The sequence below is a fragment of the Rutidosis leptorrhynchoides genome, chromosome 5 (assembly GCF_046630445.1).
Source record: "Rutidosis leptorrhynchoides isolate AG116_Rl617_1_P2 chromosome 5, CSIRO_AGI_Rlap_v1, whole genome shotgun sequence".
NCBI classification, from domain to species: Eukaryota; Viridiplantae; Streptophyta; class Magnoliopsida; order Asterales; family Asteraceae; genus Rutidosis; species Rutidosis leptorrhynchoides.
Genome location: NC_092337.1, coordinates 174,163,056 through 174,187,820, shown reverse-complemented (window position 1 = coordinate 174,187,820; position 24,765 = coordinate 174,163,056). Strand labels below are relative to the sequence as shown.

Here is a 24,765-nt window from a genome sequence, read left to right as displayed (position 1 = left end):
TTTAATTTATATTTTAGTTTATTAAGTTTAATTAAATTGTAAAATTAATAGTTTAATAAAATAAATAATATAAAAATAATATTTTTATAAAAATTGTAATTTTTACAACTTTTTGTATATTTTTATAGTTTGTCCCTTTTTAATCGTTGTAGCATAACTTTTGTATTTTTAGCTCATATTTAGTTTTAAACTTAGTCTTTGCTATAGTCATTTTTACTCCTAGATTTTTAGGCTTTGCCGTAGAATTCCTTAAGTGCTTTTTCTTTAGACTAAGATTTAGGTACTTTAGAATTTTGTGACGCCTTTTTAAGTTTTAGTTTCTTTTTTAAGTTATTTCCATTTGGGATTTAGTTTTTCCTGTAAGCTTTAATATTTTTAGACGACTTTTACCTATGTATCAATTATCATTCCAATTAGTAATTTCAATTTGCGATTATAATTTTAAGTTAGTTGTAGTAATAAGGTTAGGTTAGTCAAGTATTTTTAAGTTTTTATAAGTTTCTTTTATTTTTCCGTCACCTTTTATTTTTCAACCATTTTTCTTTTTCGACCTTTTTCGACGAACTCTTTTTCTTTCTTATTTCTCGCTATTCTAGTTTTAGGACATAGATTTTTATTCTACTTCTTATCTAAATTTCTTAAAATTACGAAAATTTATTTTAAGTGGTTAAATTAATAGACATCAAAATTTTCTGGTTCGTAGTAATAGTTGGATTTGTACGTGGACCGGGTTATTGGAGCCAAACAGTCCTCAATTATATTGAGACCAAACGAATCCTGCCCCTCTGCTGCATCTTTTGGATATTCGAAACGTGGGCAAAATCAGAAAAGTCTATTAATTGGATAACTTATATAATTTTTCTTTCCTTTTTAAAAACTAATAGGATATTCAGTGAATGCACCGAGCAAGACGTTCATCACCTTTTGTACGTTCACCACCTGTAACTAGATCAAGACATTTAGCAAATATTACCGCCGTTGATTTTTCTTTAGAATCGTCATCCAGTAGACCAAGTACTTCAGTTCAAATTTCCGATAATCCATTTTTTGAAACCAACCTCACAATTGAGAATCCGGAAAATATTCAGGAACGGTTCGTAGATCCTGAACCATTAAACTTTCCTCCGGAGCCACCAATCATTCAAACAGAGATTGTTGAGGAACGAACCATTAAATCAGAATCATCTAGTGATACCGATTCAACAAATTCAATTATGGAGAATCTGGAACCTTTAAGTATGGAAGACCGAATGAGAGCTAAACGCACTGGCCAAGGTCACGCAATTACTCATCCAGACATTAATGCACCAGATTATGAAATCAAAGGACAAATTCTACACATGGTGACTAATCAATGCCAATTTAGTGGTGCGCCTAAGGAAGATCCAAATGAACATCTACGTACCTTTAATAGGATCTACACACTATTTAAAATCCGAGAAGTAGAGGATGAACAGATATATCTCATGTTATTTCCCTGGACTTTAAAGGGAGAAGCCAAAGATTGGTTGGAATCATTACCTGAAGGGGCGATCGATACATGGGACGTTTTAGGTGACAAATTTCTTAAACAATTCTTTCCTGCATCTAAAGCCGTAAGACTTCAAGCAGAAATTGTTACGTTCACACAGAAACCAAATGAAACTCTATATGAGGCGTGGACAAGATATGGAAAGTTATTAAGAGGATGTCCGTAACATGGTTTAGACACCTGTCAAATAGTACAAATATTCTACCAAGGATGCGACATCACTACAAGAAAAGACATAGATATAGCAGCTGGTGGTTCTATTATAAAGAAAACCGAAACTGATGCTTACAAAATTATTGATAATACTGCTTCCCACTCACATGAGTGGCACCAAGAAAAAGACATCGTTAGATCATCTAAAGCAGCTAGAGCCGATTCTAGCCATGACTTAGATTCCATTTCCGCAAAGATAGATGCTGTGGAAAGACGAATGGAAAAGATGACTAAAGATATTCACTCAATACGAATTAGTTGTGAGCAGTGTGGAGGACCACATTTGACAAAAGATTGTCTCAGTATTGAATTAACAATGGAACAAAGAGAGAATATTTCATACATAAACCAAAGGCCTGGAAATAATTATCAGAATAATTATCAACCGCCAAGACCGATTTACAATCAAAACCAAAATTATAACAGAAATATTCCATACAACAACCAACAAGGTCCTAGCAATCAACAAGTATCCAATAATAATTACAATCAGCAAAGACCTAATTTTCAAAACAAACCACCACAACAAACCGATGATAAAAAGCCAAATTTAGAAGATATGATGACGAAGCTAGTTGAAACTCAAACGCAGTTTTTCACATCTCAGAAACAAACCAATGAACAAAATGCTCAAGCATTTAGAAATCAACAAGCTTCTATTCAAAATCTGGAACAAGAAGTAAGTAACCTAGCAAGGTTAATAGGTGAAAGAAAACCGAGAAGTCTACCTAGTGATACAAATGCTAACCCCCGAAATGAAACAGCTAAAGCCATTACCACAAGAAGTGGTACAACACTTAAACCACCTGAAATACCTGTAACTTCTGATGAAGCCATTCCTACTCCACAAGAACCACAACCTGATCAAGATAAGGAAAAAGAACCGGTAGTTGAAAAGGTTAATGAAGATAACACAGTTAAGGATAAACCTTATGTTAAACCATACCAACCACCACTTCCTTACCCGAGTAAAATGAAGAAAGAGAAACTTGAAGCCGAGCAATCCAAATTCTTGGATATGTTTAAACAGATAAATGTAAATCTTCCTTTCATTGATGTGATTTCAGGAATGCCAAGATATGCTAAATTCTTGAAAGATCTAATCTCAAATAGAAAGAAAATGGAAGAACTCTCGGCTGTTACTATGAATGCTAATTGTTCAGCAGTGCTGTTGAATAAGATACCAGAAAAATTATCTGATCCAGGAAGTTTCACAATTCCATGTTTTCTGGGTAGTCTTAGTTCAATAGAAGCATTGGCAGACTTAGGTGCTAGTATAAATCTGATGCCGTATTCACTATACACTAAACTAGACCTTGGAGAATTGAAACCAACCAGAATAAGCATACAACTAGCCGATAGATCAATAAAATATCCTAGAGGGATAATGGAAAACATGCTAGTTAAAGTTGGTACTTTAGTATTTCCAGTAGATTTTGTTGTTCTGGACATGGAAGAAGATTCTCAAGTTCCTCTCATATTAGGAAGACCATTCTTAAACACGGCTAAAGCAATGATAGACGTGTTCGGTAAGAAACTGACCCTAAGTATAGAGTACGAGAGTGTTACCTTTTCAGTTGATAGAGCAATGCAACAACCACAATCTGCAGATGATACATGTTATTATATTCAAACTATAGATGCACATGCAGAATTATTAGAAGAATTTCCAGAATTACAAGGAACAGGAGAATGTTCTTTAGGAGAAGGTAATGAACCAATTGATGAAGCTGAAATGTTAGCTACACTTATAGCTAATGGATATGAACCAACAACAGAAGAAATTCAAATGCTAAAAGAAGAAGACAGATATCGATATAAATCATCGATAGAAGAACCTCCGAAATTAGAGTTAAAGCCACTTCCAAACCATTTGGAATACGCTTATTTACATGGTGAATCTGAATTACCTGTAATAATATCGTCTTCTCTTACTGAAAATGAGAAATCACAACTCATTTCTGTGTTGAAAGCTCATAAACCAGCCATTGCATGGAAGATTCATGATATTAAAGGAATAAGTCCTTCGTATTGCACACATAAAATCCTTATGGAAGAAGGTCATAAAACGTATGTGCAACGCCAACGAAGACTAAATCCTAATATGCAAGATGTAGTTAAGAAAGAGATTATTAAACTGCTAGATGCAGGTTTGATATATCCAATTTCTGATAGTCCATGGGTAAGCCCAGTTCAATGCGTGCCTAAGAAGGGTGGCATGACTGTCATTACAAATGAGAAAAATGAGCTTATTCCTACTAGGACTGTAACAGGATGGCGTGTATGTATTGATTATAGAAAATTAAATGACGCCACCAGAAAAGATCACTTTCCCTTACCTTTCATTGATCAAATGTTGGAAAGATTAGCCGGAAATAGCTACTATTGTTTTCTAGATGGATTTTCCGGATATTTTCAAATTCCAATAGCACCCGAGGACCAAGAGAAAACCACATTCACGTGCCCTTATGGTACTTTTGCTTACAAACGCATGCCATTTGGACTTTGTAACGCCCCTGCAACCTTTCAAAGGTGTATGATGGCGATTTTTCACGACATGATAGAAGAATGCATGGAAGTTTTCATGGATGACTTTTCAGTCTTCGGTGATACATTTAAATCATGTCTAGTTAATTTGGAACGAATGCTAATTAGATGCGAAAAATCAAATCTAGTACTTAATTGGGAGAAATGCCATTTCATGGTTAAAGAAGGCATCGTTCTTGGACATAAAATTTCAAAAGAAGGAATTGAAGTGGATAGAGCTAAAGTAGATGTAATTGCTAAACTTCCACATCCCACCAATGTTAGAGGAGTTAGGAGTTTTCTAGGGCATGCCGGTTTTTACCGACGTTTCATAAAAGATTTTTCTAAAATTGCCACTCCTATGAATAAACTCCTAGAAAAAGATGCGCCATTCATCTTTTCAGATGAGTGTATCAAATCTTTTAATATTCTTAAAGAGAAACTCACTAATGCACCGATCATGATAACACCAAATTGGAATCTACCATTTGAACTAATGTGCGATGCAAGTGATTTTGCAATGGGAGCCGTTTTAGGACAAAGGATTGAAAAACGATTTCAACCTATATATTATGCTAGTAAGGCATTACAAGGAGCACAAACGAACTATACAACTACTGAAAAAGAACTCCTTGCTATTGTCTTTGCTTTTGACAAATTTCGATCATATCTCGTTCTAGCAAAAATGGTGGTCTATACCGACCATTCTGCTCTTAGATACCTATTTTCAAAACAAGATGCTAAACCAAGATTAATCCGTTGGATCTTACTCTTACAAGAGTTTGATATTGAAATCCGAGATAAAAGAGGAGCAGAAAATCTCGCCGCTGATCATCTTTCTCGTCTTGAAAATCCCGAATTAGAAGTTCTAAATGAATCAGCCATACAAGACAACTTTCCTGATGAATATCTATTGAAGATAGATTATAAAGAAATCCCATGGTTTGTAGACTATGCAAACTACTTAGTTTGTGGATTCCTTGAAAAAGGATTATCGTACCAAAGACGAAAGAAATTCTTCAGTGATATAAAACACTATTTCTGGAAAGATCCACATCTGTTTAAAAGTTGTCCCGATGGAATAATACGCCGATGTGTATTTGGAGATGAAACTAGTAAAATTTTAAACCATTGTCACACAGGACCAACAGGAGGGCATTATGGGCCTCAACTAACAGCAAGAAAAGTTTATGAAGCTGGATTCTATTGGCTTACAATTTACTAAGACGCACACCTTCTTTGCAAATCCTGTGATGCATGTCAAAGGGCCGGAAAAATAAGTCAACGTGATGAAATGCCACAAAATGTCATCCAAGTATGTGAAGTATTTGACATTTGGGGTATTGACTTTATGGGTCCATTTCCAAAATCTAATAATAATCTATATATACTCGTAGCCATTGATTATGTATCTAAATGGGCGGAAGCACAACCTCTCCCAACTAACGATGCACGAGTTGTAGTCAACTTTTTAAAACGTCTTTTTGCAAGGTTTGGAACACCGAAAGCTTTAATAAGTGATCGGGGTACTCATTTCTGTAATAATCAACTTGAGAAAGTTCTTAAAAGATATGGAGTAACTCATAAAATCTCCACCGCATATCATCCACAAACAAGTGGACAAGTTGAAAATACCAACCGAGCTTTAAAACGTATTCTAGAGAAAACCGTAGGATCAAATCCGAAGGAATGGTCCATTAAATTGGAGGATGCACTCTGGGCTTTTAGAACAGCCTACAAAACTCCAATTGGAACCACACCTTTTAGACTTGTTTATGGAAAAGCATGTCATCTTCCAGTAGAAATTGAACACAAAGCATTTTGGGCTTTGAAGACATGTAATCTTGATTTACATGAAGCCGGACGTCTACGATTAAGTCAACTAAACGAATTAGAAGAATTAAGACATGAAGCATACGAAAATTCGTTAATCTATAAAGAAAGAACGAAGAAATGGCATGATAAAAGAATCAGAAGTTCAAAAGAATTTAAAGAAGGAGACAGAGTTCTTCTTTTCAATTCACGATTCAAGCTATTTCCTGGAAAATTGAAATCAAGATGGTCTGGACCATTCATAGTCAAAAGAGTTTTCCCATACGGAACGATAGAATTAATAAATTCAAATGGGATTGAATTTAAAGTTAATGGTCACAGAGTTAAACATTACATATATGGTCCGATGGAAGTCGACAGCGAAGTTAATCACAATTTCGACACCACAGCTAACTAAGTGTGGGGAGAATCAAGTCTTTAAAGGATAATATGTATTTCTGTTAGAGTTAGATTGTCTGTTTTCGTATAGTTCTCGAAAATGGAACCCGAATGGTCTTTCCCTAGCAGACCCTAAAGAACTAGTCTTCTCCCCCCATTCTGAATTTTTATTTTTTTAGGTTTTTACAAAATGAAGACTGCCTGTGAACTAAACCATGGTCTAATGCTACACGCTTTGATCACTAAAAGAAATAATGACATACTACCGAGTGAAATAGTATCAGTAATCAGAGAAAGAATGGACGGAGTTAGAAAAGAATCCAGATGCGAAGATAATAAGTTACAATTTGGTAAAGGAAAATAAAAATCCGCAGCGAAAAGAAGAGCACGACACCTAGAAAGATGTCACAAATGCGAAAAATGGTCACATGGAGGTAAATGTTCAAATAATCAAACCTATTCAAATACCGAATTTGTTACTTTATGCAGAGACGGACCGTTCATATGTTTAGAAGAAAAGACACTGAATGCGCGAGGTTACGCCTATGTAGCCATGGAAAACCAATTAAACCGACTATCTTATGAATGGGATAGATCATATAACTAAGAAATCTATTTCACAGGTATGTCTGTACAGTTTTTATTTTTATTTTTATTTTTAACCTTTTGATAATAAACGCTAATTTGTTCGCTAAAAAGTATTAAATTGGTATTGAATAAAATTAGGTTTGGCGACCGAAATTATTGATATCATTCAAAAATTTATTACATCACTGCGAAATTTAACGTTTATTCTTAAGGTATAAATATCTTTAATCAATCAACCCAAAATATTTCAAAAATTCGTCATGAGTTAAATTAGGTCTTGGAACCGAAATTACTTTACCGAAAAGAGGGGCGCATATTTTTGATAATATTTGATTGATTAAAGTGGAATAAAAAGACAAAAAGATTTTTAATTTTATTTTTTTTTACCATGTTTTTAAAATTAATATTTAAATCTTAAATTAATATTGTAAACTTTGTAAAACAATATTTTTAAAAATTGTAAATATTTGAAAAATTAATATAAGTTTGGTGTGAATTTATAATATGAATTTTTAATTTTATGCATTTCAAATTTTAAGTTTGGTGTGAATTTTTAATATTAATTTTGAACTTTATATTTAAGTTGTGTGAATTTAAAAACAAAAATTTACTTTATCTCATTAAGTTAAGAATATGATTTTTAAAATTCGTCGTAAGTTGAAGACTAGGTCTTTGAACCGAAATTGCTTTACCCGAGAGAGGGACGAGAACTTTTATTATCATTATTTTTAATCTTATTGAATTAAAGTATGCCAAAAACATTGAAAAAACCCAAAAATCTTAGCTTTTAAAACAATCGCTACAAAAAGACAAATTTTAAAATTTTGTCGAGGGACGGACTAGGACATCGATCCGAAACGACCTCGTCCTAAATAACAAGAGAAACAAAATTTTAAAATTAAGTACTTAATTGTTTCAAAAGTTAATGATTATAAAAAAAAAAAAAAAAAAAAAAAAAACTCCGCGAGTCGCGGAGTTTGAAGTGCAATTCGCCGCGACTCGCGGGAGGACCGGATTACGGAAAAAAAAAATAAGAGCTGCAACAGCTCAGTTTCACACTCCACAACTCAAAAATAACTGCGAACATACTCCACAAAAACCCGAAAAATACACCCCAAAATCACAATTTTTAACCGTTAATCACCAAATTTTTTGCTAAAATCATGTTGAGAAGGATGCTATCTAAGAATTACTCAAGAAAAACGGTAAATTTCTACACCTAAACACCATTTAATCTGAAATTTGGTGTTCTTGAGCAATTTTTTCCCCAATTTGATTTTGATGCTTTTTAGTGTAATTATGCTTAAATTGTTTATGTATTATGCTTGTATAACCTAGATTGATGCTATTTAACATGATTAGAAGCCTTAAACTTCAAATTTTGAATAATCTAGGGTTTGTGTTCTTGAGAAATTTGGGGCTTTTTGATATAAACAGGTTATAGCCGATTTTTGTCATGAATTGTTGCTAAATTGAGTAGTGTAACATGTCTAGGTAGTTAAATGATCCAAACTTTGAGCCTAAACATGATTTTGAGAATTAAAGTGGACTTTTTCAAGTCTAAAAATTCATGAACTTGATTTTTGAAAGATAATGCCATTTGAGACTTGTTTAATTGCTAGTAATGATTATTTTGACATGTTATTTGAGTTGAATGCTTATGAACTTGGCGAACATTTTCGTATATGCTTATTTGAAAAAGTGTAGATTTGATAAAAATGTGAAAATGAGCTGAAGTTTGATATAAATTGATAATGTCATTGTAATTATTTTGATTGATGAGTTTGCTGACACTAATGCATATTTGGATGCACAAAAAATTGTGTTTGATGTGTTTTGCAGAATGAAAGGGGTGAATCTTCATCCCAAGCCCGCAATGCTCCTGCTGAGAATTTGGAACAACAGGAGGTGGATAACTACTACAAGCAGGATATACCTCATCCAGTCATGACCTTTTCTGATATGCACTTGGAAGAGTTGCACCCGAACCTGAGATTTGACAGACTTTGGATAGATTATCCAAAATATCAAAGGGGTTTGCATACTCTTCATTCTAAGGTTGTTGAGGTACCGAGGGTCATAGAATGGGGACCCTTAGAAGCTGTAGAATTGGCCGGGCCAATTAGGGAATTACTTGTACAGAGGTATGGTAATTCTTCTTTTAATGACTGGGTACGTTTATTCACCATGCGTAGACCTGTATATAAAGTATGGTGTGAAGAATTGTTATGTAGTATAGAGTTGAATGATCGGGTAGCTAGTTTAACTGATCGTTCTTTTATTAGATTTTTGTTAGGCGGTTCGATGCGCCACATGTCTTTACTGGACATGGCTCAGGCTTTACGTATATATACGCCTGAGGAGTTAGCGTCTGCCGATTATAGAGGATTGATACTAAACGGTAGAAAGATAGATGAATATTTTGATACACACGGTGTGTGGAGTCAAATGACAAGCCATCACCGTTTCAAAGGGGGAAATTACTCTTATTTGGATATAGATAGAGCCGAATTAAGAGTGATACATAGGTTTTTAGCTAATTCGATTACACAAAGGGGTAAGAACAAGGAAAAAGTAAATGAACAGGATTTGTTTTACTATATGTGTATTCGAGACCCACAAAGCGCTGTAAGTATACCGTATTGTGTGGGTTATTATTTATCAGCTATGGTTCGGGGGATGCGACCGCATAGCATAATAGGAGGTGGTATTTTTATTACTTTGATTGGTGAATATCTCGGTGTGGATATAAGTCGGGGGGGATTATTAGTAGAAGAACCAGAACCCCGCGATACTATAGGTTTAAATGTATACCATGGTGCGAAAGTTTTGAAGAGACGAAATAACGCCGCAGTACGATACCATGGTAGACATCCACAGGTGGAGAGAAACCAACAGCAAGGTAATGTAGGAGGGGGGAATGAGATGCAAGAAATGCAAAGGTTTATAGCTTCTCAGGAATACGAAAATGCTAGACAGAGAGCATTTGAAGATTGGCAAGTTCATCAGAACCAAATCATAGCTCATTGCCAACATATAGGTAGAAACTATATTCCTACACCGAAACCCATCTTCCCTCCCTGGTCTATAGAGATGCAGCCACCGTATCCTACGTATGACCCTGCCGAAGCATTCTATAGCACCTATGGTTATGCCTGGAACCCCTATTGGTACCAGTATCATCCCTAGTATACTTATTTTTTTTTATTTTGTAATTTGTAATTATTGATACGTTTAATACTTTTGTTTATATTGTAATCATTTTTATAATTATCTAACTTTTATTCTTAGATTTTAATAATTTTTGAATGTGGGGTAATATACCAAACTTCAAAAATATGTATATATGTTTGCAGTTTATCTTATGTACACAACAGGGTAAAACAACGCATTTTCAAAGACTGGCATTAAGTTCAGCAAAAGCAACTAATTTTGACGACAAGATGCAAAATATATGTGAAATAACAACAAGACGGAATGAACAAATGATGTGCACCATTTATCATTCAGCAAACAAACGCCAATATATTTGGAAACTTTGGTAAAAATTTAATCATTTTCACACTAATCACCCTCAATAATTTAAATTGTTACTGATTTCTTGCAAATGAGGGCATTGCAAGATCTTAAGTGTGGGAAGGGGTTAAATTCTTTCGGATTTTAAAATTTTTATCTTAAACACTTGGTTACCATTAAAAATACTAGTAAAGCAGTAGTTGTATTAGAATCTAGTGCTCTCTGATAAAAAAGAACAGCCCTAGTCTTATATACTAACTACCCAATTCTAGTAAAATTTTTCAAAATTTTCAATTAAATGAACTCGAAATCATGTTTATACATATTTATGAACGATAAAACTAGGTTTTAACACCGAAATTATTGTTACCTCGGAAAGGACATAAATTGAGAAACAAACCAAAATGTTAAAATTCATTTAAAATGGAATAGAGGACGATAAAAAGGAAAATAAAAGCCAAGTGTGGGAAAATTTACCAAGTTATCTTAAACATATGTCACATATTTCTGTAACAAATAACTGAAAATACTTTTGCTTTGGACTAAACTAAACTGTTTTACCCGATAAAAGAAAAGAAGAGATGGATCTACACGATGAATCAATTCCATCATTAAAAGGAAGTAAAGTCTTCCGAAAAAGAAACGCGCTTCTTGATCTAGGTCATGAAGTTGTCGTCCAGACCAGCTGTAGGTTGACGAAAAATCTAGAAAAGTCATCACTAAAATCAGCAGGAAATCCACGGACCTCAGCATTAAACAGGGTCGCCAAGTGGTCAGATTTATCCTAACCATGAGAAGGATTTATCTCGTACAATGGGGGGGCACCATGCAAATTAGCTGGATAAGACTAATGAATCAGATCCCCAGAAAGGATAATCTCCTTAAAGATTAAAAATCAGCTTTTAAGACTGATATTACTCAATCCTTGAGATTGACCTTAAAGATTGAGAATTCAAACTCATGGAATTCAATGATATCTAAACTCGAGCTTGAACGAGAAAATATTTTGATCAAAATTACAAACCGATTTGTTTTCTAAAAACCCTATTTTCAATGCGTTCATTACCATTGAACGTAAAATCCTAGGAATTCACCTGGAATTCATTAGGTCACCTGAACTAAATCGGGTGTCAACCGTAAGAACGGTGGTTGCATAGCATGGTCAAAGACAGGACCTTGTGCCAGACCGAAAAATCATAAGGGTGAGCTTTACTATTGCTCCTACCAAGGATAGTAATTGCGTCCAACACGTTATAGACCATAATTAAAAGCATGCCAGGGGACATTGCCTTAACAGTTGCTTGTTCAACGCTTTCGTTTACAACCGGACGGTAGTTTACCGAAAGGTAATATAGGGGACAAGTAAACTGGACGTGTTGCTTTCCAAATACAAGGTTAGCAAGTGGGTGACACAAAACCATAAGTTTTGAGCTAAAATTTTCAAATCTAAAACCTACCAAACCCACAAAAATATTTTGCAAACACCGGTAAAGGGTTATTCCGGAAAACTTATCTAGGGTAAAAACTAGATTTAATTTTCAAAAGATCAAATGTTTTCATAAAGATCCAATTTCCTTAATGGATCTAAATTTTTATAGTCATGTGGGACTGTAAACCATATCGTTACTACCATTGTTTATACCGCCGTATAGAAATCACTGATGTACAAAGTGTGAAGAATAAAGAAGTGATTCTAGTATTTCAAGACGATATTGCTTGAGGACAAGCAACGCTCAAGTGTGGGAATATTTGATAATGCTAAAAACGAACATATATTTCATAGCATTATTCCTCAAGAAAGACAAGCTTTTAGTTGCAATTGTTCTATTTACAAGTGATATTCGTTTAAATAATAAAAGGTGAAGACAAAAGACAGATTCGACGAATTGAAGACGCAAACGACCAAAAAGCTCAAAAGTACAAAAGACAATCAAAAAGGTTCCAATTATTGATAAGAAACGTCTCGAAATTACAAGAGTACAAGATTCAAAACGTAAATTACAAGATATTAAATTGTACGCAAGGACGTTCGAAAATCCGGAACCGGGACCAGAGTCAACTCTTAACGCTCGACGCAACGGACTAAAAATTACAAGTTAACTATGTATATAAATATAATATAATATATAATTAATTATATTAATTATATATATATTATATTTATAAATAAAAAACGTCGGCAGAGAAAGACTCCAAGGGACTGAGCTGTAATTTCATTCTCCGCGACTCGCGGAGTTTGAAGGCAAAAATGCCGCGAGTCGCGGAGCCCCAAAAGTCGACTTTTCCTATAAAAGCAACCGAATTCTGATCGCAAATCATCCATCTTTTTCTTCTTCTTATCATACGTAAATTATATATATATTTATAATTTATATTTTAATTTTAATTATAATTCTAATAATAAGGGTATGTTAGCGAATATTGTAAGGGTGTAAGTCGAAATTCTGTCCGTGTAACGCTACGCTATTTTTAATCATTGTAAGTTATGTTCAACCTTTTTACATTAATGTCTCGTAGCTAAGTTATTATTATGCTTATTTAAAACGAAGTAATCATGATGTTGGGCTAATTACTAAAATTGGGTAATTGGGCTTTGTACCATAATTGGGGTTTGGACAAAAGAACGACACTTGTGGAAATTAGACTATGGGCTATTAATGGGCTTTATATTTGTTTAACTAAATGATAGTTTGTTAATGTTAATATAAAGATTTACAATTGGGCGTCCCTATAAATTACCATATACACTCAATCGGACACGATGCGCGGGGTATTTATATGTACGAATAATCGTTCATTTAACCGGACACGGGAATGGATTAATAGCCACTAGAATAATTAAAACAGGGGTGAAATTACATTCAAGGGTAATTGGTGTAATTGTTAACAAAGTAGTAAAACCTTGGTTTACACGCAGTCGATAACCTGGTGTATTCATTAAACAAAGTATTAAAACCTTGTTACAATTCGAATCCCCAATTAGTTGGAATATTTAACTTCGGGTATAAGAATAATTTGATGAGGACAATCGCACTTTATATTTATGACTGATGGACTGTTATGGACAAAAACCAGACGGACATATTAAATAATCCAGGACAAAGGACAATTAACCCATGGGCATAAAAATAAAATCAACACGTCGAACATCATGATTACGGAAGTTTAAATAAGCATAATTCTTTTATTTCATATTTAATTTCCTTTATTTTATATTTAACTGCACTTCTAATTATCGCACTTTTATTTATTGTTATTTAATCGCACTTTTAATTATCGTACTTTTTAATTATCGTAATTTTATTTTATCGCACTTTTATTATTCGCAATTTCATTATCGTTATTTACTTTACGCTTTAAATTAAGTCTTTTATTTATTTAATATTTTACATTAGGTTTTAACTGCGACTAAAGTTTTAAAATCGACAAACCGGTCATTAAACGGTAAAAACCCCCCTTTATAATAAAATTACTTAGATATATGTTTGTATTTTTATAAAAGTAAATTAATATAGCGTTAAGCTTTGTTTAAAGATTTCCCTGTGGAACGAACCGGACTTACTAAAAACTACACTACTGTACGATTAGGTACACTGCCTATAAGTGTTGTAGCAAGGTTTAAGTATATCCATTCTATAAATAAATAAATATCTTGTGTAAAATTGTATCGTATTTAATAGTATTTCGCACAAAAAATAATACTATTTTGTATACACCCCCTACGACATCAACCTTGCTGTTGGTTTCTCTCAACCTGTGGATGTCTACCATGGTATGGTACTGCGGCGTTATTTCGCCTCTTCAAAACTTTCGCACCATGGTATACATTTAAACCTATAGTATCGCGGGGTTCTGGTTCTTCCACTAATAATCCCCCCCGACTTATATCCACACCGAGATATTCAGCAATCAAAGTAATAAAAATACCACCTCCTATTATGCTATGCGGTCTCATCCCCCGAACCATAGCTGATAAATAATAAACCACACAATACGGTATACTTACAGCGCTTTGTGGGTCTCGAATACACATATGGTAAAACAAATCCTGTTCATTTACTTTTTCCTTGTTCTTACCCCTTTGTGTAATCGAATTAGCTAAAAACCTATGAATTACTCTTAATTCAGCTCTATCTATATCCAAATAAGAGTAATTTCCCCCTTTGAAACGGTGATGGCTTGTCATTTGACTCCACACACCGTGTGTATCAAAATTTTCATCTATCTTTCTACCATTTAGTATCAACCCTCTACAATCGGCGGATGCTAACTCCTCAGGCGTATATATACGTAAAGCCTGAGCCATGTCTAGTAAAGACATGTGGCGCATCGAACCTCCTAACAAAAATCTAATAAAAGATCGATCGGTTAAACTAGCTACCCGATCATTCAACTCTATACTATACAATAATTCTTCACACCATACTTTATATACAGGTCTACGCATGGTGAATAAACGTACCCAGTCATTAAAAGTAGAATTACCATACCTCTGTACAAGTAATTCCCTAATTGGCCCGGCCAATTCTACAGCTTCTAAGGGTCCCCATTCTATGACCCTCGGTACCTCAACAACCTTTGAATGATGAGTATGCAAACACCTTTGGTATTTTGGATAATCAATCCAAAGTCTGTCAAATCTCAGGTTCGGGTGTAACTCTTCCAAGTGCATATCAGAAAATGTCATGACTGGATGAGGTATATCCTACCTGTAGTAGTTATCCACCTCCTGTTGTTCCGCATTCTCAGCAGGAGCATTGCGGGCTTGGGATGAAGATTCACCCCTTTCAGTCTGCAAAACACATCAACACAATTTTTGTGCATCCAAATATGCATTAGTGTCAGCAAAATCATCAATCAAAATAATTACAATGACATGATCAATTTATATCAAACTTAAGCTTATTTTCATATTTTCATCAAATCTACACTTTTTCAAATAAGCATATACAAAAATGTTCGCCAAGTTCATAAGCATTCAACTCAAATAACATGTCAAAATAATCATTACTAGCAATTAAACAAGTTTCAAATGGCATTATCTCTCAAAAATCAAGTTCATGAATTTTAGACTTGAAAAAGTCCACTTTAATTCTCAAAATCATGTTTAGGCTCAAAGTTTGGATCATTTAACTACCTAGACATGTTACACTACTTAATTTAGCAACAATTCATGACAAAAATCAGCCATAACCTGTTTATATCAAAAAGCCCCAAATTGCTCAAGAACACAAACCCTAGATTACTCAAAATTTGAAGTTTAAGGCTTCTAATCATGTTAAATAGCATCAATCTAGGTTATACAAGCATAATACATAAACAATTTAAGCCTAATTACACTAAAAAGCATCAAAATCAAATTGGGGGAAAAATTGCTCAAGAACAACAAATTTCGAATTAAATGGTGTTTAGGTGTAGAAATTTACCGTTTTTCTTGAGTAATTCCTTGATAGCATCCTTCTCAACATGATTTTAGTAAAAAATTTGGTGATTAACGGTTAAAAATTGTGATTTTGGGGTGTATTTTTCGGGTTTTTGTTCGCAGTGTTTTTCTTTGAGTTTGTGGTGTGTGGTTTCAAACTGATCAGTTTTTTACGTTTTATTTTTTTTCTGGGTTTTAGTCCCTCCGCGAGTCGCGGAGATTTCCCCTTCAAACTCCGCGAGTCGCGGAGTTTGGTATTTTTTTTATATATAATTTCTAACTTATTAAAACAATTAAGTAATTAAATTTAAAATTTTGTTTCCCTTGTTATTTAGGACGAGGTCGTTTCGGATCGATGTCCTAGTCCGTCCCTCGACAAAATTTTAAAATTTGTCTTTTTGTAGCGATTGTTTTAAAAGCTAAGATTTTTGGGTTTTTTTAATGTTTTTGACATACTTTAATTTAATAAGATTAAAAATAATGATAATAAAAGTTCTCGTCCCTCCCTTGGGTAAAGCAATTTCGGTTTAAAGACCTAGTCTTCAACTTACGACGAATTTTAAAAATCATATTTTTAACTTAATGAGATAAAGTAAATTTTTGTTTTTAAATTCACACAATTTAAATATAAATTTCAAAATTAATATTAAAAATTCATACCAAACTTAAAATTTGAAATGCATAAAAATAAAATTCATATTTTAATAATTAAAAATTCACACCAAAATTAATTTAAAAATTCATATTATAAATTCACACCAAACTTATATTAATTTTTCAAATATTTACAATTTTAAATATATTGATTTTACAAAGTTTACAATATTAATTTAAGATTGATATATTAATTTTAAAAACATGGTAAAAATAAAATTAAAAATCTTTTTGGCTTTTTATCCCACTTTAATCAATCAAATATTATCAAAAATATGCGCCCCTCTTTTCGGTAAAGTAATTTCGGTTCCAAGACCTAATTTAACTCATGATGAATTTTTGAAATATTTTGGGTTGATTGATTAAAGATATTTATACCTTAAGAATAAACATTAAATTTCGCAGTGATGTAATAAATTTTTGAATGATATCAATAATTTCGGTCGCCAAACCTAATTTTATTCAATACCAATTTAATACTTTTTAGCGAACAAATTAGCGTTTATTATCAAAAGGTTAAAAATAAAAAAAAAATAAAATAAAAACTGTACAGACATACCTGTGAAATATATTTCTTAGTTATATGATCTATCCCATTCATAAGATAGTCGGTTTAATTGGTTTTCCATGGCTACATAGGCGTAACCTCGAGCATTCAGTGTCTTTTCTTCTAAACATATGAATGGTCCGTCTCTGCATAAAGTAACAAATTCGGTGTTTGAATAGGTTTGATTATTTGAACATTTACCTCCATGTGACCATTTTCCGCATTTGTGACATCTTTCTAGGTGTCGTGCTCTTCTTTTCGCTGCGGATTTTGATTTTCCTTTACCAAATTGTAACTTATTATCTTCGCATCTGGATTCTTTTCTAACTCCGTCCATTCTTTCTCTGATTACTGATACTAATTCACTCGGAAGTGTGTCATTATTACGTTTAGTGATCAAAGCGTGTAGCATTAGACCATGGTTTAGTTCACAGGCAGTCTTCATTTTGTAAAAACCTAAAAAAAATAAAAATTCAGAATGGGGGGAGAAGACTAGTTCTTTAGGGTCTGCTAGGAAAAGACCATTCGGATTCCATTTTCGAGAACTACACGAAAATAGACAATCTAACTCTAACAGATTTACATATTATCCTTTAAAGACTTGATTCTCCCCACACTTAGTTAGCTGTGGTGTCAAAATTGTGATTAACTTCGTTGTCAACTTCCATCGGACCATGTATGTAATGTTTAACTCTGTGACCATTAACTTTAAATTCAATCCCATTCGAATTTATCAATTCTATCGTTCCGTATGGGAAAACTCTTTTGTCTATGAATGGTCCAGACCATCTTGATTTCAATTTTCCAGGAAATAGCTTGAATCGTGAATTGAAAAGAAGAACTCTGTCTCCTTCTTTAAATTCTTTTGAACTTCTGATTCTTTTATCATGCCATTTCTTCGTTCTTTCTTTATAGATTAACGAATTTTCGTATGCTTCATGTCTTAATTCTTCTAATTCGTTTAGTTGACTTAATCGTAGACGTCCAGCTTCATGTAAATCAAGATTACATGTCTTCAAAGCCCAAAATGCTTTATGTTCAATTTTTACTGGAAGATGACATGCTTTTCCATAAACAAGTCTAAAAGGTGTGGTTCCAATTGGAGTTTTGTAGGCTGTTCTAAAAGCCCAGAGTGCATCCTCCAATTTAATGGACCATTCCTTCGGATTTGATCCTACGGTTTTCTCTAGAATACGTTTTAAAGCTCTGTTGGTATTTTCAACTTGTCCACTTGTTTGTGGATGATATGCGGTGGAGATTTTATGAGTTACTCCATATCTTTTAAAACTTTCTCAAGTTGATTATTACAGAAATGAGTACCCCGATCACTTATTAAAGCTTTCGGTGTTCCAAACCTTGCAAAAAGACGTTTTAAAAAGTTGACTACAACTCGTGCATCGTTAGTTGGGAGAGCTTGTGCTTCCGCCCATTTAGATACATAATCAATGGCTACGAGTATATATAGATTATTATGAGATTTTGGAAATGGACCCATAAAGTCAATACCCCAAATGTCAAATACTTCACATACTTGGATGACATTTTGTGGCATTTCATCACGTTGACTTATTTTTCCGGCCCTTTGACATGCATCACAGGATTTGCAAAGAAGGTGTGCGTCTTTGTAAATTGTAGGCCAATAGAATCCAGCATCATAAACTTTTCTTGCTGTTAGTTGAGGCCCATAATGCCCTCCTGTTGGTCCTGTGTGACAATGGTTTAATATTTTACTGGCTTCATCTCCAAATACACATCGGCGTATTATTCCATCGGAACAACTTTTAAACAGATGTGGATCTTCCCAGAAATAGTGTTTTATATCACTGAAGAATTTCTTTCGTCTTTGGTACGATAATCCTTTTTCAAGGAATCCACAAACTAAGTACTTTGCATAGTCTGCAAACCATGGAATTTCTTTATAATCTATCTTCAATAGATATTCATCAGGAAAGTTGTCTTGTATGGCCGATTCATTTAGAACTTCTAATTCGGGATTTTCAAGATGAGAAAGATGATCAGCGGCGAGATTTTCTGCTCCTCTTTTATCTCGGATTTCAATATCAAACTCTTGTAAGAGTAAGATCCAACGGATTAATCTTGGTTTAGCATCTTGTTTTGAAAATAGGTATCTAAGAGCAGAATGGTCGGTATAGACCACCGTTTTTGCTAGAACGAGATATGATCGAAATTTGTCAAAAGCAAAGACAATAGCAAGGAGTTCTTTTTCAGTAGTTGTATAGTTCGTTTGTGCTCCTTGTAACGTCTTACTAGCATAATATATAGGTTGAAATCGTTTTTCAATCCTTTGTCCTAAAACGGCTCCCATTGCAAAATCACTTGCATCGCACATTAGTTCAAATGGTAGATTCCAATTTGGTGTTATCATGGTCGGCGCATTAGTGAGTTTCTCTTTAAGAATATTAAAAGATTTGATACACTCATCTGAAAAGATGAATGGAGCATCCTTTTCTAGGAGTTTATTCATAGGAGTGGCAATTTTAGAAAAATCTTTTATGAAACGTCGGTAAAAATCGGCATGCCCTAGAAAACTCCTAACTCCTCTAACATTGGTGGGATGTGGAAGTTTAGCAATTACATCTACTTTAGCTCTATCCACTTCAATTCCTTCTTTTGAAATTTTATGTCCAAGAACGATGCCTTCTTTAACCATGAAATGGCATTTCTCCCAATTAAGTACTAGATTTGATTGTTCGCATCTAATAAGCATTCGTTCCAGATTAACTAGACATGATTCAAATGTATCACCGAAGACTGAAAAGTCATCCATAAAAACTTCCATGCATTCTTCTATCATGTCGTGAAAAATCGCCATCATACACCTTTGAAAGGTTGCAGGGGCGTTGCAAAGTCCAAATGGCATGCGTTTGTAAGCAAAAGTACCATAAGGGCACGTGAATGTGGTTTTCTCTTGGTCCTCGGGTGCTATTGGAATTTGAAAATATCCAGAAAATCCATCTAGAAAACAATAGTAACTATTTCCGGCTAATCGTTCCAACATTTGATCTATGAAAGGTAAGGGAAAGTGATCTTTTCTGGTGGCGTCATTTAATTTTCTATAATCAATACACACACGCCATCCTGTTACAGTCCTAGTAGGAATAAGCTCATTTTTCTCATTTGTAATGACAGTCATGCCACCCTTCTTAGGCACGCATTGAACTGGGCTTACCCATGGACTATCAGAAATTGGATATATCAAACCTACATCTAGCAGTTTAATAATCTCTTTCTTAACTACATCTTGCATATTAGGATTTAGTCTTCGTTGGCGTTGCACATATGTTTTATGACCTTCTTTCATAAGGATTTTATGTGTGCAATACGAAGGACTTATTCCTTTAATATCATGAATCTTCCATGCAATGGCTGGTTTATGAGCTTTCAACACAGAAATGAGTTGTGATTTCTCATTTTCAGTAAGAGAAGACGATATTATTACAGGTAATTCAGATTCACCATGTAAATAAGCGTATTCCAAATGGTTTGGAAGTGGCTTTAACTCTAATTTCGGAGGTTCTTCTATCGATGATTTGTATCGATATCTGTCTTCTTCTTTTAGCATTTGAATTTATTCTGTTGTTGGTTCATATCCATTAGCTATAAGTGTAGCTAACATTTTAGCTTCATCAATTGGTTCATTACCTTCTCCTAAAGAACATTCTCCTGTTCCTTGTAATTCTGGAAATTCTTTTAATAATTCTGCATGTGCATCTATAGTTTGAATATAATAACATGTATCATCTGCAGATTGTGGTTGTTGCATTGCTCTATCAACTGAAAAGGTAACACTCTCATCCTCTATACTTAGGGTCAATTTCTTACCGAACACGTCTATCATTGCTTTAGCCGTATTTAAGAATGGTCTTCCTAATATGAGAGGAACTTGAGAATCTTCTTCCATGTCCAGAACAACAAAATCTACTGGAAATACTAAAGTACCAACTTTAACTAGCATGTTCTCCATTATCCCTCTAGGATATTTTATTGATCTATCGGCTAGTTGTATGCTTATTCTTGTTGGTTTCAATTCTCCAAGGTCTAGTTTAGCGTATAGTGAATACGGCATTAGATTTATACTAGCACCTAAGTCTGCCAATGCTTCTATTGAACTAAGACTACCCAGAAAACATGGAATTGTGAAACTTCCTGGATCAGATAGTTTTTCTGGTATCTTATTCAACAGCACTGCTGAACAATTAGCATTCATAGTAACAGCCGAGAGTTCTTCCATTTTCTTTCTATTTGAGATTAGATCTTTCAAGAATTTAGCATATCTAGGCATTCCTGAAATCACATCAATGAAAAGAATATTTACATTTATCTGTTTAAACATATCCAAGAATTTGGATTGCTCGGCTTCAAGTTTCTCTTTCTTCATTTTACTCGGGTAAGGAAGTGGTGGTTGGTATGGTTTAACATAAGTTTTATCCTTAGCTGTGTTATCTTCATTAACCTTTTCAACTACCGGTTCTTTTTCCTTATCTTGATCAGGTTGTGGTACTTGTGGAGTAGGAATAGTTTCATCAGAAGTTACAGGTATTTCCGGTGGTTTAAGTATTGTACCACTTCTAGTGGTAATAGCTTTAGCTGTTTCATTTCGGGGGTTAGCATTTGTATCACTAGGTAGACTTCCCGGTTTTCTTTCACCTATTAACCTTGCTAGGTTACTTACTTCTTGTTCCAGATTTTGAATAGAAGCTTGTTGATTTCTAAATGCTTGAGCATTTTGTTCATTGGTTTGTTTTTGAGATGTGAAAAACTGCGTTTGAGTTTCAACTAGCTTCGTCATCATATCTTCTAAATTCGGCTTTTTATCATCGGTTTGTTATGGTGGTTTGTTTTGAAAATTAGGTCTTTGCTGGTTGTAAGTATTATTGGATACTTGTTGATTGCTAGGACCTTGTTGGTTGTTGTATGGAATATTTCGGTTATAATTCTGGTTTTGATTGTAAATTGGTCTTGGCGGTTGATAATTATTCTGATAATTATTTCCAGGCCTTTGGTTTATGTATGAAATATTCTCTCTTTGTTCCATTGTTAATTCAATACTGAGACAATCTTTTGTCAAATGTGGTCCTCCACACTGCTCACAACTAATTCGTATTGAGTGAATATCTTTAGTCATCTTTTCCATTCGTCTTTCCACAGCATCTATCTTTGCGGAAATGGAATCTAAGTCATGGCTAGAATCGGCTCTAGCTGCTTTAGATGATCTAACGATATCTTTTTATTGGTGCCACTCATGTGAGTGGGAAGCAGTGTTATCAATAATTTTGTAAGCATCAGTTTCGGTATTCTTCATAATAGAACCACCAGCTGCTATATCTATGTCTTTTCTTGTAGTGATGTCGCATCCTTGGTAGAATATTTGTACTATTTGACAGGTGTCTAAACCATGTTGTGGACATCCTCTTAATAACTTTCCATATCTAGTCCACGCCTCATATAGAGTTTCATTCGGCTTCTGTGTAAACGTAACAATTTCTGCTTGAAGTCTTACGGCTTTAGATGCCGGAAAGAATTGTTTAAGAAATTTGTCAACTAAAACATCCCATGTATCAATCGCCCCTTCAGGTAACGATTCCAACCAATCTTTGGCTTCTCCCTTTAAATTCCAATCAATCTTTGGCATTGATTAGTCACCATGTGTAGAATTTGTCCTTTGATTTCATAATCTGGCGCATTAATGTCTGGATGAGTAATTGCGTGACCTTGGCCAGTGCGTTTAGCTCTCATTCGGTCTTCCATACTTAAAGGTTCCAGATTCTCCATAATTGAATTTGTTGAATCGGTATCACTAGATGATTCTGATTTAATGGTTCGTTCCCCAACAATCTCTGTTTGAATGATTGGTGGTTCCGGAGGAAAGTTTAGTGGTTCAGGATCTACGAATCGTTCCTGAATATTCTCCGGATTCTCAATTGTAAGGTCGGGTTCAAAAAATGGATTATCGGAAATTTGAACTGAAGTACTTGGTCGACTGGATGACGATTCTAAAGAAAAATCAACGGCAGTAATATTTGCTAAATGTCTTGATCTGGTTACAGGTGGTGAACGTACAAAAGGTGGTGAACGTCTTGCTCGGTGCATTCACTGAATATCCTATTAGTTTTTAAAAGGAAAGAAAAATTATAATAAGTTATCCAATCAATAGACTTTTCTGATTTTGCCCACGTTTCGAATAGCCAAAAGATGCAGCAGAGGGGCAGGATTCGTTTGGTCTCAATATAATTGAGGACTGTTTGGCTCCAATAACCCGATCCACGTACAAATCCAACTATTACTACGAACCAGAAAATTTTGATGTCTATTAATTTAACCACTTAAAATAAATTTTCGTAATTTTATGAAATTTAGATAAGAAGTAGAATAAAAATCTATGTCCTAAAACTAGAATAGCGAGAAATAAGAAAGAAAAAGAGTTCGTCGAAAAAGGTCGAAAAAGAAAAATGGTTGAAAAATAAAAGGTGACGGAAAAATAAAAGAAACTTATAAAACTTAAAATACTTGACTAACCTAACCTTATTACTACAACTAACTTAAAATTATAATCGCAAATTGAGATTACTAATTGGAATGATAATTGGTACATAGTAAAAGGTGTCTAAAAATATTAAAGCTTACAGGAAAAATTATATCCCAAATGAAAATAACTTAAAAAGAAACTAAAACTTAAAAAGGCGTCGCAAAATTCTAAAGCACCTAAATCTTAGTCTAAAGAAAAAGCACTTAAGGGATTTTACGGCAAAGCCTAAAAATCTAGAAGTAAAAATAACTATGGCAAAAACTAAGTTTAAAACTAAATATGAGCTAAAAATACAAATATTATGCTAAAATAATTAAAAAGGGATAAAATATAAAAATATACAAAAAGTTGTAAAAAGTACAATTTTTATAAAAATATTATTTTTATATTATTTATTTATTAAAACTACTAATTTTATAAATTAATTAAACTAATTAATACTAAATACATAAATTAAATAAAAAGTAAAAGTTAAAATAAAACTAATTATAATAATAATAATAATAATTAGGGTTAAATAATAATAATAATTAATAATTACCCGTAATTAATGCTGAATTAGGGTTCTGTCGCGTGTCAGAAAAGCTCCGCGAGTCACGGTAATAGATGCAGCAAACCCCGCGAGTCGCGGGGTTCCAAAATTCAACTGACAGGTTTAAAATTCGACGCGTTTTTCTTCTTTTTTTTTTTCTTTTTTTTTCTTTTATGTTTTTATATTTTCTGTTTATATTATCTAATTAAAATATTTATATAAAACTTATCTTTAATAACTAAGATAAAAATAAAATACTTTATAACAAAAAAAATAGATTTATGTATATTTATATTTTTTTTTGGTTTTTTATATTTATAAAATATATTTATAAAATAAATTAAATAAAACTTATATTTTTACAAACTAAAGAAACTTTATAAAACTTAAATATTTATCAAACTCCTAAAAGTATTTATATTTTTGTTTTTCTTTTTATATTTTCGAATATTTAAAACGTATTTTTATAAAAACGAAA

The 24,765-nt window shown here is 33.4% G+C and overlaps 1 pseudogene; it reads right to left on the bottom strand.

The window, feature by feature from the left end:
* Positions 1-16,160: 16,160 nt before the first annotated feature.
* The window catches only part of LOC139849167 (uncharacterized), a 159,376-nt pseudogene continuing 150,771 nt past the window's right edge, over positions 16,161-24,765 (bottom strand).